Below are 16,796 nucleotides of genomic sequence, written 5' to 3'. Positions count from 1 at the left end.
ATCCCAGACCTATCCCAGACCTAACATGCGTTATCCTCTAAAATATTTATCAAGACCAGGTTTAATTGATTGTTTCAGTGTGGTCCCACACTACTACGTGATCCAAACCAGAAAAAACCCAGGATCTGTTCAACAACCATGTGAAAAACCCGGAAAGTATGAGCCTGATGAGGGCAAATCCCAGACCTATCCCAGACCTAACTTGCGTTGTCCTCTAAGATATTGATGGAAACCAGGTTTAATTGACTGTTTCAGTGTTGTACTTCATTACTACGTGATGCAATCCAGAAAAAGCCCAGCATCTAGCCATCAAGTATGAGAAATATGCGAAAGAATGAGCCTGATGAGAGCAAATCCCAGACCTAACCTAGACCTAACATGAATTATTCTCTAAAATATTGATCGAAACCAGGTTTAATTGACTGTTTCAATGTGGTCCCACATTACTACGTGATCCAAACCAGAAAATAAACCAGGATCTGTCAAACGAGTATGTGAAGTGTGCGAAAGTATGAGCCTGATGAGAGCAAATCCCAGACCTAACCTAAACCTAACATGAATTATTCTCTAAAATATTGATCGAAACCAGGCTTAATTGACTGTTTCAGTGTGGTACCACATTACTACGTGATCCAAACCAGAAAAAGCCCAGGATCAGTTCAACAAGTATGTGAAAAACGCGAAAGTATGAGTCTGATGAGGGCGAATCCCAGGCCACCCGAGACCTAACGTGCGTTATCCTCAATAATATTGATCGAAACCTGGTTTAATCGACTGTTTCAGTGTGGTACCACATTACTACGTGATCCAAACCAGAAAAAACCCAGGATCTGTTCAACGAGTATGAGTAGTGTGCGAAAGTATGAGTCTGATGAGGGCAAATCCCAGGCATATCCCAGACCTAACATGCGTTATCCTCTCAAATATTTATCAAGATCAGGTTTAATTGAATGTTTCAGTGTGGTACCACATTACTACGTGAACGAAACCAGAAAAAACCCAGGATCCGTTCAACAAGTATGTGAAGAATGCGAAAGTATGAGTCTGATGAGTGAATATCCCAGGGCTAACCTAGACCTAACATGCGTTATCCTCTAAAATATTGATCCAAACCAGGTTAAATGGACTGTTTCAGTGTGGTACCACTTTACTACGTGATCCAAAGCAGAAAAAACTCTCGATCAGGTCAACATGTATGTTAAAACTGCGAAAGTATGACCCTGATGAGAGCAAATCCCAGGCCTAACCTGGACCTAACATGCGCTGTCCTCTAAAATATTGATGGAAACCAGGTTTAATTGATTGTTTCAGTGTTGTACTTCATCACTACGTGATGCAATCCAGAGAAAGCCCAGGATCTAGCCGTCAAGTATGAGAAATATGCGAAAGAATGAGCCTGATGAGAGCAAATCCCAGACCTAACCTAGACCTAACATGAATTATTCTCTAAAATATTGATCGAAACCAGGTTTAATTGACTGTTTCAGTGTTGTACTTCATTACTGCCTGATGCAATCCAGAAAAAGCCCAGGATCTAGCCGTCAAGTATGAGAAATATGCGAAAGTATGAGCCTGATGAGTGAAATTCCCCGGCCTAACCTAGATCTAACATGCGTTATCCTCAAAAATATTGATCGAAACCAGGTTTAATCGACTGTTTCAGCGTGGTACCACATTACTATGTGATACAATCCAGAAACAGCCCAGGATCTAGCCATGAAGTATGAGAAATATGCGAAAGTATGAGCCTGATGAGTGAAATTCCCCGGCCTAACCTAGACCTAACATGCGTTATCCTCAAAAATATTGATCCAAACCAGGTTTAATGGACTGTTTCAGTGTGGTACCACTTTACTACGTGATCCAAAGCAGAAAAAACTCTCGATCAGGTCAACATGTATGTTAAAACTGCGAAAGTATGACCCTGATGAGAGCAAATCCCAGGCCTAACCTGGACCTAACATGCGCTGTCCTCTAAAATATTGATGGAAACCAGGTTTAATTGATTGTTTCAGTGTTGTACTTCATCACTACGTGATGCAATCCAGAGAAAGCCCAGGATCTAGCCGTCAAGTATGAGAAATATGCGAAAGAATGAGCCTGATGAGAGCAAATCCCAGACCTAACCTAGACCTAACATGAATTATTCTCTAAAATATTGATCGAAACCAGGTTTAATTGACTGTTTCAGTGTTGTACTTCATTACTGCCTGATGCAATCCAGAAAAAGCCCAGGATCTAGCCGTCAAGTATGAGAAATATGCGAAAGTATGAGCCTGATGAGGGCAAATCCTAGACCTAACCCAGACCTAACATGCGTTATCCTGTAAAATATTTATCAAGATCAGGTTCAATTGATTGTTTCAGTGTGGTACCACATTACTACGTGATCCACACCAGAAAAAACCCAAAATCCGTTCAACAAATATGTGAAGAATGCGAAAGTATGAGTCTGATGAGTGAAAATCCCAGGCCACCCTAGACCTAACGTGCGTTATCCTCAATAATATTGATCGAAACCAGGTTTAATTGAGTGTTTCAGTGTTGTACTTCATTACTACGTGATGCAATCCAGAAAAAGCCCAGGATCTAGCCATCTAGTATGAGAAATATGTGAAAGAATGAGCCTGATGAGAGCAAATCCCTGACCTAACCTAGACCTAACATGTGTTATCCTCTAAAATATTTATCCAAACCAGGTTTAATTGAATGTTTCAGTGTGGTACCACATTACTTCGTGATCCAAACCAGTAAAAACCCAGGATCCCTTCAGCAAGTATGTGAAGAATGCGAAAGTATGAGTCTGATGAGTGAAAATCCCCGGCCTAACCTAGACCTAACATGCGTTATCCTCAAAAATATTTATCAAGACCAGGTTTAACTGAATGTTTCGGTGTGGTACCACACTACTACGTGATCCAAACCAGAAAAAAACCCAGGATCTGTTCAACAAGTATGTGAAAAATGCGAAAGCATGAGTCTGATGATGGCAAATCCCAGGCCTAACCTAGACATAACTTTCGTTATCCTCTAAAATATTGATCGAAACCAGGTTTAGTGGGCTGTTTCAGTGTGGTACCACATTACTGCCCGATCTAAACCAGAAAAAACCCAGGATCTGATCAACAAGTATGTGAAAAATGCGAAAGTATGACACTGATGTGGGCAAATCCCAGACCTATCCCAGACCTAACTTGCATTGTCCTCTAAAATATTGATCGAAACCAGGTTTAATTGACTGTTTCAGTGTGGTACCACATTACTACGTGATCCAATCCAGAAATATCCCAGGATCTAGCCATGAAGTATGAGAAATATGCGAAAGTATGAGCCTGATGAGGGCAAATCCTAGACCTAACCCAGACCTAACATGCGTTATCCTCAAAAATACTTATCAAGACCAGGTTTAACAGAATGTTTCAGTATGGTACCACATTACAACGTGAACCATAACAGAAAAAACCCAGGATCCGTTCAACAGGTATCTGAAGAATGCGAAAGTATGAGTCTGATGAGTGAAAATCTCAGGGCTAACCTAGACCTAACATGCATTATCCTCTAAAATATTGATCCAAACCAGGTTTAGTGGACTGTTTCAGTGTGGTACCACTTTACTACGTGATCCAAAGCAGAAAAAACCCTCGATCAGGTCAACATGTATGTTAGAACTGCGAAAGTATGACCCTGATGAGGGCAAATCCCAGGCCTATCCCAGACCTAACATGCGTTATCCTCTAAAATATTTATCAAGACCAGGTTTAACTGAATGTTTCAGTATGGTACCACATTACTACGTGATCCATACCAGAAAAAACCCAGGATCTGTTCAACAAGTATGTGAAAAATGCGAAAGCACGAGTTTGATGGGAGCAAATCCCAGGCGTAACCTAGACGTAACTTTCGTTATCCTCTAAAATATTGATCGAAACCAGGTTTAGTGGGCTGTTTCAGTGTGGTACCACATTACTGCCCGATCTAAACCAGAAAAAACCCAGGATCTGATCAACAAGTATGTGAAAAATGCGAAAGTATGACCCTGATGTGGGCAAATCCCAGACCTATCCCAGACCTAACTTGCATTGTCCTCTAAAATATTGATCGAAACCAGGTTTATTTGACTGTTTCAGTGTGGTACCACATTACTACGTGATCCAAAGCAGAAAAAACCCTCGATCAGGTCAACGTGTATGTGAGAACTGCGAAAGTATGACCCTGATGAGGGCAAATCCTAGACCTAACCCAGACCTAACATGCGTTATCCTCAAAAATATTTATCAAGACCAGGTTTAACTGAATGTTTCAGTATGGTACCACATTACTACGTGATCCCTACCAGAAAAATCCCAGGTTCTGTTCAACAAGTCTGTGAAAAATGCGAAAGAATGAGCCTGATGTGGGCAAATCCTAGACCTAACCCAAACCTAACATGCGTTATCCTCTAAAATATTGATCAAGACCAGGTTTAATTGAATGTTTCAGTTTGGTACCACATTACTACGTGAACCAAACCAGAAAAAACCCAGGATCTGTTAAACGAGTGTGTGAAGTGTGCGAAAGTATGAGCCTGATGAGGGCGAATCCCAGACCTATCCCAGACCTAACTTGCGTTATCCTCTAAAATATTGATCAAAACAAGGTTTAATTGACTGTTTCAGCGTGGTACCACATTACTACGTGATACAATCCAGAAACAGCCCAGGAAGTATGAGAAATTTGCGAAAGTATGAGCCTGATGTGGGCAAATCCTAGACCTAACCCAAACCTAACATGCGTTATCCTCTAAAATATTTATCAAGACCAGGTTTATTTGAATGTTTCAGTGTGGTACCACATTACTACGTGATCCAAACCAGAAAAAACCCAGGATCCGTTCAACAAGTATGTGAAAAACGCGAAAGTATGAGTCTGATGAGGGCAAATCCCAGACCTATCCCAGACCTAACTTGCGTTGTCGTCTAAGATATTGATAGAAACCAGGTTTAATTGACTGTTTCAGTGTTGTACTTCATTACTACGTGATGCAATCCAGAAAAAGCCCAGGATCTAGCCATCAAGTAAGAGAAATATGCGAAAGTATGAGCCTGACGAGAGCAAATCCTAGACCTAACCCAGACCTAACATGCGTTATCCTCTAAAATATTTATCAAAACCATGTTGAATTGATTGTTTCAGTGTGGTCCCACATTACTACGTGATCCAAACCAGAAAAAACCCAGGATCCGTTCAACAGGTATGTGAAGAATGCGAAAGAATGAGTGTGATGAGTGAAAATCCCAGGCCTTACCTAGGCCTAACATGCATTATCCTCAAGAATATTGATCGAAACCTGGTTTAATCGACTGTTTCAGTGTGGTACCACATTACTACGTGAACCATACCAGAAAAAACCCAGGATCCATTCAACAAGTATCTGAAGAATGCGAAAGTATGATTCTGATGTGTGAAAATCTCAGGGCTAACCTAGACCTAACATGCATTATCCTCTAAAATATTGATCCAAACCAGGTTTAGTGGACTGTTTCAGTGTGGTACCACATTACTATGTGATCCAAACCAGAAAATAGTCCAGGATCTATCCATGAAGTATAAGAAATATGCGAAAGTATGAGCCTGATGAAGGCAAATCCCAGACCTCACCCAGACCTAACATGCGTTATCCTCAAAAATATTTATCAAGACCAGGTTTAACTGAATGTTTCAGTGTGGTACCACATTACTGCGTGATCCATACCAGAAAAAACCCAGGATCTGTTCAACAAGTATGTGAAAAATGCGAAAGCATGAGTCTCATGAGACCAAATCCCAGGCCTAACCTAGACACAACTTTCGTTATCCTCTAAAATATTGATCGAAACCAGGTTTAGTGGGCTGTTTCAGTGTGGTACCACATTACTGCGCGATCCAAACCAGAAAAAACCCAGGATCTGTTCAACAAGTATGTGAAAAATGCGAAAGTATGACCCTGATGTGGGCAAATCCCAGACCTATCCCAGACCTAACTTGCATTGTCCTCTAAAATATTGATCGAAACCAGGTTTATTTGACTGTTTCAGTGTGGTACCACATTACTACGTGATCCAATCCAGAAATAGCCCAGGATCTAGCGATGAAGTATGAGAAATATGCGAAAGTATGAGCCTGATGAGGGCAAATCCTAGACCTAACCCAGACCTAACATGTGTTATCATCTAAAATATTTATCAAGACCTGGTTTATTTGAATGTTTCAGTGTGGTACCACATTACTACGTGATCCAAACCAGAAAAAACCCAGGATCCGTTCAACAAGTATGTGAAAAACGCGAACGTATGAGTCTGATGAGGGCAAATCCCAGACCTATCGCAGACCTAACTTGCGTTGTCCTCTAAGATATTGATGGAAACCAGGTTTAATTGACTGTTTCAGTGTTGTACTTCATTACTACGTGATGCAATCCAGAAAAAGCCCAGGATCTAGCCATCAAGTATGAGAAATATACGAAAGTATGAGCCTGACGAGAGCAAATCCTAGACCTAACCCAGACCTAACATGCGTTATCCTCTAAAATATTTATCAAGACCAGGATTAATTGATTGCTTCAGTGTGGTCCCACATTACTACGTGATCCAAACCAGAAAAAACCCAGGATCCGTTCAACAGGTATGTGAAGAATGCGAAAGAATGAGTCTGATGAGTGAAAATCCCAGGCCTTACCTAGACCTAACATGCGTTATCCTCAAGAATATTGATCGAAACCTGGTTTAATCGACTGTTTCAGTGTGGTACCACATTACTACGTGATCCAATCCAGAAATAGCCCAGGATCTAGCCATGAAGTATGTGAAATATGCGAAAGTATGAGCCTGATGAGGGCAAACCCTAGACCTAACCCAGACCTAACATGCGTTATCCTCAATAATCTTTATCAAGACCAGGTTTAGTGGGCTGTTTCAGTGTGGTACCACATTACTGCGCGATCCAAACCAGAAAAAGCCAGGATCTGTTCAACAAGTATGTGAAAAATGCGAAAGTATGAGCCTGATGTGGGCAAATCATAGACCTAACCCAAACCTAACATGCGTTATCCTCTAAAATATTGATCAAGACCAGGTTTAATTGAATGTTTCAGTGTGGTACCACATTACTACGTGAACCAGACCAGAAAAAACCCAGGATCTGTTAAACGAGTCTGTGAAGTGTGCGAAAGTATGAGCCTGATGAGGGCGAATCCCAGACCTATCCCAGACCTAACTTGCGTTATCCTCTAAAATATTGATCGAAACAAGGTTTAATTGACTGTTTCAGCGTGGTACCACATTACTACGTGATACAATCCAGAAACAGCCTAGGAAGTATGAGAAATATGCGAAAGTATGAGCCTGATGTGGGCAAATCCTAGACCTAACCCAAACCTAACATGCGTTATCCTCTAAAATATTTATCAAGACCAGGTTTAACTAAATGTTTCAGTGTGGTACCACAATACTACGTGATGCAATCCAGAAAAAGCCCAGGATCTGTTCAACAAGTATGCGAAAAACGCGAAACTGTGAGCCTGAGGAGGGCAAATCTTAGACCTAACACAGACCTAAGATGCGTTATCCTCTAAAATATTTATCCACACCAGGTTTAATTGACTGTTTCAGCGTGGTACCACATTACTACGTGATACAATCCAGAAACAGCCCAGGATCTAGCCATGAAGTATGAGAAATATGCGAAAGCATGTGCCTGATGGGGCAAATCCTAGACCTATCCCAGGCCTAACATGCGTTATCCTCTAAAATATTGATGGAAACCAGGTTTAATTGACTGTTTCAGTGTGGTACCACATTACTACGTGATCCAATCCAGAAAAAACCCAGGATCTGTTCAACAAGTATGAGAAATATGCGAAAGTATGAGCCTGACGAGAGCAAATCCTAGACCTAACCCAGACCTAACATGCGTTATCCTCTAAAATATTTATCAAGACCAGGTTTAATTGATTGCTTCAGTGTGGTCCCACATTACTACGTGATCCAACCCAGAAAAAACCCAGGATCTGTTCAGCAAGTATGCGAAAAACGCGAAACTGTGAGCCTGAGGAGGGCAAATCTTAGACCTAACACAGACCTAAGATGCGTTATCCTCTAAAATATTTATCCAGACCAGGTTTAATTGACTGTTTCAGCGTGGTACCACATTACTACGTGATACAATCCAGAAACAGCCCAGGATCTAGCCATGAAGTATGAGAAATATGCGAAAGCATGAGCCTGATGAGGGCAAATCCTAGACCTAACCCAAACCTAACATGCGTTATCCTCTAAAATATTTATCAAGACCAGCTTTATTTGAATGTTTCAGTGTGGTACCACATTACTACGTGATCCAAACCAGAAAAAACCCAGGATCCGTTCAACTAGTATGTGAAGAATGCGAAAGTATGAGTCTGATGAGGGCAAATCCCAGACCTATCCCAGACCTAACTTGCGTTGTCCTCTAAGATATTGATGGAAACCAGGTTTAATTGACTGTTTCAGTGTTGTACTTCATTACTACGTGATGCAATCCAGGAAAAGCCCAGGATCTAGCCATGAAGTATGAGAAATATGCGAAAGTATGAGCCTGATGAGGGCAAATCCTAGACCTAACCCAAACCTAACATGCGTTATCCTCTAAAATATTGATCCAAACCGGGTTTAATGGACTGCTTCAGTGTGGTACCACTTTACTACGTGATCCAAAGCGGAAAAAACCCTCGATCAGGTCAACATGTATGTTAAAACTGCGAAAGTATGACCCTGATGAGGGCAAATCCCAGGCCTTACCTAGACCTAACATGCGTTGTCCTGTAAAATATTGATGGAAACCAGGTTTAATTGACTGTTTCAGTGTTGTACTTCGTTACTACGTGATGCAATCCAGAAAAAGCCCAGGATCCGTTCAACAAGTATGTGAAGAATGCGAAAGTATGAGTCTGATGAGTGAAAATCCCAGGCCTAACCTGGACCTAACATGCGTTATCCTCAAAAATATTGATCGAAACCTGGTTTAATCGACTGTTTCAGTGTGGTACCACATTACTACGTGACTCAAACCAGAAAAAACCCAGGATCTGTTCAACAAGTATGTGAAAAACGCGAAAGTATGAGCCTGATGAGGGCGAATCCCAGACCTATCCCAGACCTAACTTGCGTTATCCTCTTAAATATTGATCGAAACCAGGTTTAATTGACTGTTTCAGCGTGGTACCACATTACTACGTGAAACAATCCAGAAATAGCCCAGGATCTAGCCATGTAGTATGAGAAATATGCTAAAGTATGAGCCTGATGAGGGCAAATCCTAGACCTAACCCAAACCTAACATTCGTTATCCTCTAAAATATTGATCCAAACCGGGTTTAATGGATTGCTTCAGTGTGGTACCACTTTTCTACGTGATCCAAAGCGGAAAAAACCCTCGATCAGGTCAACGTGTATGTTAAAACTGCGAAAGTATGACCCTGATGAGGGCAAATCCCAGGCCTAACCTAGACCTAACATGCGTTGTCCTGTAAAATATTGATGGAAACCAGGTTTAATTGACTGTTTCAGTGTTGTACTTCATTACTACGTGATGCAATCCAGAAAAAGCCCAGGATCTAGACATCAAGTATGTGAAATATGCGAAAGAATGAGCCAGATGAGAGCAAATCCCAGACCTAACCTAGACCTGACATGAATTACTCTCCAAAGTATTGATCGAATCCAGGTTTAATTGACTGTTTTAGTGTGGTACCACATTACTACGTGATCCAAACCAGTAAAAACCCAGGATCCGTCCAACAAGTATGTGAAGAATGCGAAAGTATGAGTCTGATGAGTGAAAATCCCAGACCTAACCTAGACCTAACATGCGTTATTCTCTAAAATATTGATCCAAACCAGGTTTAATGGACTGTTTCAGTGTGGTACCACTTTACTACGTGATCCAAAGCAGAAAAAACACTCGATCAGGTCAACAAGTATGTGCAGAATGCGAAAGTATGAGTCTGATGAGGGCTAATCCCAGACCTATCCCAGACCTAACTTGCGTTATCCTCTAAAATAATGATCGAAACCAGGTTCAATTGACTGTTTTAGTTGTGGTACCACTTTACTACGTGATCCAAAGCAGAAAAAACCCTCGATGAGGTCAACATGCATGTTAAAACTGCGAAAGTATGACCCTGATGAGGGCAAATCCCAGGTCTTACCTAGACCTAACATGCGTTGTCCTCTAAAATATTGATGGAAACCAGGTTTAATGGACTGTTTCAGTGTGGTACCACTTTACTACGTGATCCAAAGCAGAAAAAACCCTCGATCACGTCAACATGTATGTTAAAACTGCGAAAGAATGAGCCTGATGAGAGCAAACACCAGACCTAACCTAGACCTAACATGAATTATTCTCTAAAATATTGATCAAAACCAGGTTTAATGGAATGTTTCAGTGTGGTACCACATCACAACGTGATCCAAACCAGTAAAAGTCAGGATCCGTTCAACAAGTATGTGAAGAATGCGAAAGTATGAGTCTGCTGAGTGAAAATCCCCGGCCTAACCTAGACCTAACATGCGTTATCCTCAAAAATATTGATCGAAACCAGGTTTAATCGACTGTTTCAGTGTGGTACCACACTACTACTTGACCCAAACCGGAAAAAACCCAGGATCCGTTCAACTAGTATGTGAAGAATGCGAAAGTATGAGTCTGATGAGGGCTAATCCCAGACCTATCCCAGACCTAACTTGCGTTATCCTCTAAAATAATGATCGAAACCAGGTTTAATTGACTGTTTTAGTTGTGGTACCACTTTACTACGTGATCCAAAGCAGAAAAAACCCTCGATGAGGTCAACATGCATGTTAAAACTGCGAAAGTATGACCCTGATGAGGTCAAATCCCAGACCTATCCCAGACCTAACATGCGTTATCCTCTAAAATATTTATCAAGACCAGGTTTAATTGTTTGTTTCTGTGTGGTCCCACATTACTACGTGATCCAAACCAGAAAAAACCCAGGATCCGTAAACAAGTATGTGATGAATGCGAAAGTATGAGTCTGATGACTGAAAATCCCAGACCTAACCTAGACCTAACATGCGTTATCCTCTAAAATATTGATCCAAACCAGGTTTAATGGACTGTTTCAGTGTGGTACCACTATACTACGTGATCCAAAGCAGAAAAAACACTCGATCAGGTCAACATGTATGTTAGAACTGCGAAAGTATGACCCTGATGAGGGCAAATCCCAGGCCTAACCTAGACCTAACATGCGTTTTCCTCTAAAATATTGATGGAAACCAGGTTTAATTGACTGTTTCAGTGTGGTACCACATTACTACGTGATACAATCCAGAAACAGCCCAGGATCTGGCCATGAAGTATGAGAAATATGCGAAAGTATGAGTCTGATGAGTGAAAATCCCAGGGCTAACCTAGACCTAACATGCGTTATCCTCAAAAATATTGATCGAAACCTGGTTTAATCGACTGTTTCAGTGTGGTACCACATCACTACGTGATCCAAACCAGAAAATACCCAGGATCTGTTCAACGAGTATGTGAAGTGTGCGAAAGTGTGAGTCTGATGAGGTCAAATCCCGGACCAATCCCAGACTTAACTTGCGTTATCCTCTAAAATATTGATCGAAACCAGGTTTAATCGACTGTTTCAGTGTGGTACCACATTACTACGTGATCCAAACCAGAAAAAACCCAGGATCCGTTCAACAAGTATGTGAAGAATGCGAAAGTATGAGTCTGATGAGTGAAAATCCCAGACCTAACCTAGACCTAACATGCGTTATCCTCTAAAATATTTATCAAGACCAGGTTTAATTGATTGTTTCAGTGTGGTCCCACATTACTACGTGATCCAAACCAGAAAAAACCCAGGATCCGTTCAACAGGTATGTGAAGAATGCGAAAGAATGAGTCTGATGAGTGAAAATCCCAGGCCTTACCTAGACCTAACATGCGTTATCCTCAAGAATATTGATCGAAACCTGGTTTAATCGACTGTTTCAGTGTGGTACCACATTACTATGTGATCCAAACCAGGAAATAGCCCAGGATCTATCCATGAAGTATAAGAAATGTGCGAAAGTATGAGCCTGATGAGGGCAAATCCTAGACCTAATCCAGACCTAACATGCGTTATCCTCAAAAATATTTATCAAGACCAGGTTTAACTGAACGTTTCAGGGTGGTACCACATTACTGCGTGATCCATACCAGAAAAAACCCAGGATCTGTTCAACAAGTATGAGAAATATGCGAAAGTATGAGCCTGATGGGGGCAAATCCTAGACCTAACCCAAACCTAACTTGCGTTGTCCTCTAAGATATTGATGGAAACCAGGTTTAATTGACTGTTTCAGTGTTGTACTTCATTACTACGTGATGCAATCCAGAAAAAGCCCAGGATCTAGCCATCAAGTATGAGAAATATGCGAAAGTACGAGCCTGACGAGAGCAAATCCTAGACCTAACCCAGACCTAACATGCGTTATCCTCTAAAATATTTATCAAGACCAGGTTTAATTGATTGCTTCAGTGTGGTCCCACATTACTACGTGATCCAAACCAGAAAAAACCCAGGATCCGTTCAACAGGTATGTGAAGAATGCGAAAGAATGAGTCTGATGAGTGAAAATCCCAGGGCTAACCTAGACCTAACATGCATTATCCTCTAAAATATTGATCCAAACCAGGTTTAGTGGACTGTTTTAGTGTGGTACCACTTTACTACGTGATCCAAAGCAGAAAAAACCCTCGATCCGTTCAACAGGTATGTGAAGAATGCGAAAGTATGAGTCTGAGGAGGGCAAATCCCAGACCTATCCCAGACCTAACTTGCGTTGTCCTCTAAGATATTGATGGAAACCAGGTTTAATTGTCTGTTTCAGTGTTGTACTTCATTACTACGTGATGCAATCCAGAAAAAGCCCAGGATCCGTTCAACAAGTATGTGAAGAATGCGAAAGTATGAGTCTGATGAGTGAAAATCCCAGGCCTAACCTGGACCTAACATGCGTTATCCTCAAAAATATTGATCGAAACCAGGTTTAATCGACTGTTTCAGTGTGGTACCACATTACTACCTGATCCAAACCAGAAAAAACCCAGGATCCGTTTAACAAGTATGTGAAGATTGCGAAAGTATGAGTCTGATCAGTGAAAATCTCAGGCCTTACCTAGACCTAACTTGCGTTGTCCTGTAAAATATTGATCGAAACCAGGTTTAATTGACTGTTTCAGCGTGGTACCACATTACTACGTGATGCAATCCAGAAAAAGCCCAGGATCTAGCCATCAAGTATGAGAAATATGCGAAAGAATGAGCCTGATGAGAGCAAGTCCCAGACCTAACCTAGACCTAACATGCGTTATCCTCAAAAATATTGATCGAAACCTGGTTTAATCGACTGTTTCAGTGTGGTACCACATCACTACGTGATCCAAACCAGAAAATACCCAGGATCTGTTCAACGAGTATGTGAAGTGTGCGAAAGTGTGAGTCTGATGAGGTCAAATCCCGGACCAATCCCAGACTTAACTTGCGTTATCCTCTAAAATATTGATCGAAACCAGGTTTAATCGACTGTTTCAGTGTGGTACCACATTACTACGTGATCCAAACCAGAAAAAACCCAGGATCCGTTCAACAAGTATGTGAAGAATGCGAAAGTATGAGTCTGATGAGTGAAAATCCCAAACCTAACCAAGACCTAACATGCGTTATCCTCAAAAATACTGATCGAAACCAGGTTTAATTGACTGTTTCAGCGTGGTACCACATTACTACGTGATGCAATCCAGAAAAAGCCCAGGATCTAGCCATCAAGTATGAGAAATATGCGAAAGTATGAGCCTGACGAGAGCAAATCCTAGACCTAACCCAGACCTAACATGCGTTATCCTCTAAAATATTTATCAAGACCAGGTTTAATTGATTGCTTCAGTGTGGTCCCACATTACTACGTGATCCAACCCAGAAAAAACCCAGGATCTGTTCAGCAAGTATGCGAAAAACGCGAAACTGTGAGCCTGAGGAGGGCAAATCTTAGACCTAACACAGACCTAAGATGCGTTATCCTCTAAAATATTTATCCAGACCAGGTTTAATTGACTGTTTCAGCGTGGTACCACATTACTACGTGATACAATCCAGAAACAGCCCAGGATCTAGCCATGAAGTATGAGAAATATGCGAAAGCATGAGCCTGATGAGGGCAAATCCTAGACCTAACCCAAACCTAACATGCGTTATCCTCTAAAATATTTATCAAGACCAGCTTTATTTGAATGTTTCAGTGTGGTACCACATTACTACGTGATCCAAACCAGAAAAAACCCAGGATCCGTTCAACTAGTATGTGAAGAATGCGAAAGTATGAGTCTGATGAGGGCAAATCCCAGACCTATCCCAGACCTAACTTGCGTTGTCCTCTAAGATATTGATGGAAACCAGGTTTAATTGACTGTTTCAGTGTTGTACTTCATTACTACGTGATGCAATCCAGGAAAAGCCCAGGATCTAGCCATGAAGTATGAGAAATATGCGAAAGTATGAGCCTGATGAGGGCAAATCCTAGACCTAACCCAAACCTAACATGCGTTATCCTCTAAAATATTGATCCAAACCGGGTTTAATGGACTGCTTCAGTGTGGTACCACTTTACTACGTGATCCAAAGCGGAAAAAACCCTCGATCAGGTCAACATGTATGTTAAAACTGCGAAAGTATGACCCTGATGAGGGCAAATCCCAGGCCTTACCTAGACCTAACATGCGTTGTCCTGTAAAATATTGATGGAAACCAGGTTTAATTGACTGTTTCAGTGTTGTACTTCATTACTACGTGATGCAATCCAGAAAAAGCCCAGGATCCGTTCAACAAGTATGTGAAGAATGCGAAAGTATGAGTCTGATGAGTGAAAATCCCAGGCCTAACCTGGACCTAACATGCGTTATCCTCAAAAATATTGATCGAAACCTGGTTTAATCGACTGTTTCAGTGTGGTACCACATTACTACGTGACTCAAACCAGAAAAAACCCAGGATCTGTTCAACAAGTATGTGAAAAACGCGAAAGTATGAGCCTGATGAGGGCGAATCCCAGACCTATCCCAGACCTAACTTGCGTTATCCTCTTAAATATTGATCGAAACCAGGTTTAATTGACTGTTTCAGCGTGGTACCACATTACTACGTGAAACAATCCAGAAATAGCCCAGGATCTAGCCATGAAGTATGAGAAATATGCTAAAGTATGAGCCTGATGAGGGCAAATCCTAGACCTAACCCAAACCTAACATTCGTTATCCTCTAAAATATTGATCCAAACCGGGTTTAATGGATTGCTTCAGTGTGGTACCACTTTTCTACGTGATCCAAAGCGGAAAAAACCCTCGATCAGGTCAACGTGTATGTTAAAACTGCGAAAGTATGACCCTGATGAGGGCAAATCCCAGGCCTAACCTAGACCTAACATGCGTTGTCCTGTAAAATATTGATGGAAACCAGGTTTAATTGACTGTTTCAGTGTTGTACTTCATTACTACGTGATGCAATCCAGAAAAAGCCCAGGATCTAGACATCAAGTATGTGAAATATGCGAAAGAATGAGCCAGATGAGAGCAAATCCCAGACCTAACCTAGACCTGACATGAATTACTCTCCAAAGTATTGATCGAATCCAGGTTTAATTGACTGTTTTAGTGTGGTACCACATTACTACGTGATCCAAACCAGTAAAAACCCAGGATCCGTCCAACAAGTATGTGAAGAATGCGAAAGTATGAGTCTGATGAGTGAAAATCCCAGACCTAACCTAGACCTAACATGCGTTATTCTCTAAAATATTGATCCAAACCAGGTTTAATGGACTGTTTCAGTGTGGTACCACTTTACTACGTGATCCAAAGCAGAAAAAACACTCGATCAGGTCAACAAGTATGTGAAGAATGCGAAAGTATGAGTCTGATGAGGGCTAATCCCAGACCTATCCCAGACCTAACTTGCGTTATCCTCTAAAATAATGATCGAAACCAGGTTCAATTGACTGTTTTAGTTGTGGTACCACTTTACTACGTGATCCAAAGCAGAAAAAACCCTCGATGAGGTCAACATGCATGTTAAAACTGCGAAAGTATGACCCTGATGAGGGCAAATCCCAGGTCTTACCTAGACCTAACATGCGTTGTCCTCTAAAATATTGATGGAAACCAGGTTTAATGGACTGTTTCAGTGTGGTACCACTTTACTACGTGATCCAAAGCAGAAAAAACCCTCGATCACGTCAACATGTATGTTAAAACTGCGAAAGAATGAGCCTGATGAGAGCAAACACCAGACCTAACCTAGACCTAACATGAATTATTCTCTAAAATATTGATCAAAACCAGGTTTAATGGAATGTTTCAGTGTGGTACCACATCACAACGTGATCCAAACCAGTAAAAGTCAGGATCCGTTCAACAAGTATGTGAAGAATGCGAAAGTATGAGTCTGCTGAGTGAAAATCCCCGGCCTAACCTAGACCTAACATGCGTTATCCTCAAAAATATTGATCGAAACCAGGTTTAATCGACTGTTTCAGTGTGGTACCACACTACTACTTGACCCAAACCGGAAAAAACCCAGGATCCGTTCAACTAGTATGTGAAGAATGCGAAAGTATGAGTCTGATGAGGGCTAATCCCAGACCTATCCCAGACCTAACTTGCGTTATCCTCTAAAATAATGATCGAAACCAGGTTTAATTGACTGTTTTAGTTGTGGTACCACTTTACTA

This window comes from Colletes latitarsis, unplaced genomic scaffold (assembly GCF_051014445.1).
Source record: "Colletes latitarsis isolate SP2378_abdomen unplaced genomic scaffold, iyColLati1 scaffold0002, whole genome shotgun sequence".
NCBI lineage: Eukaryota > Metazoa > Arthropoda > Insecta > Hymenoptera > Colletidae > Colletes > Colletes latitarsis.
The sequence above is the reverse complement of the archived record's forward strand: the minus strand, read 5'-3'. Positions refer to the sequence as shown.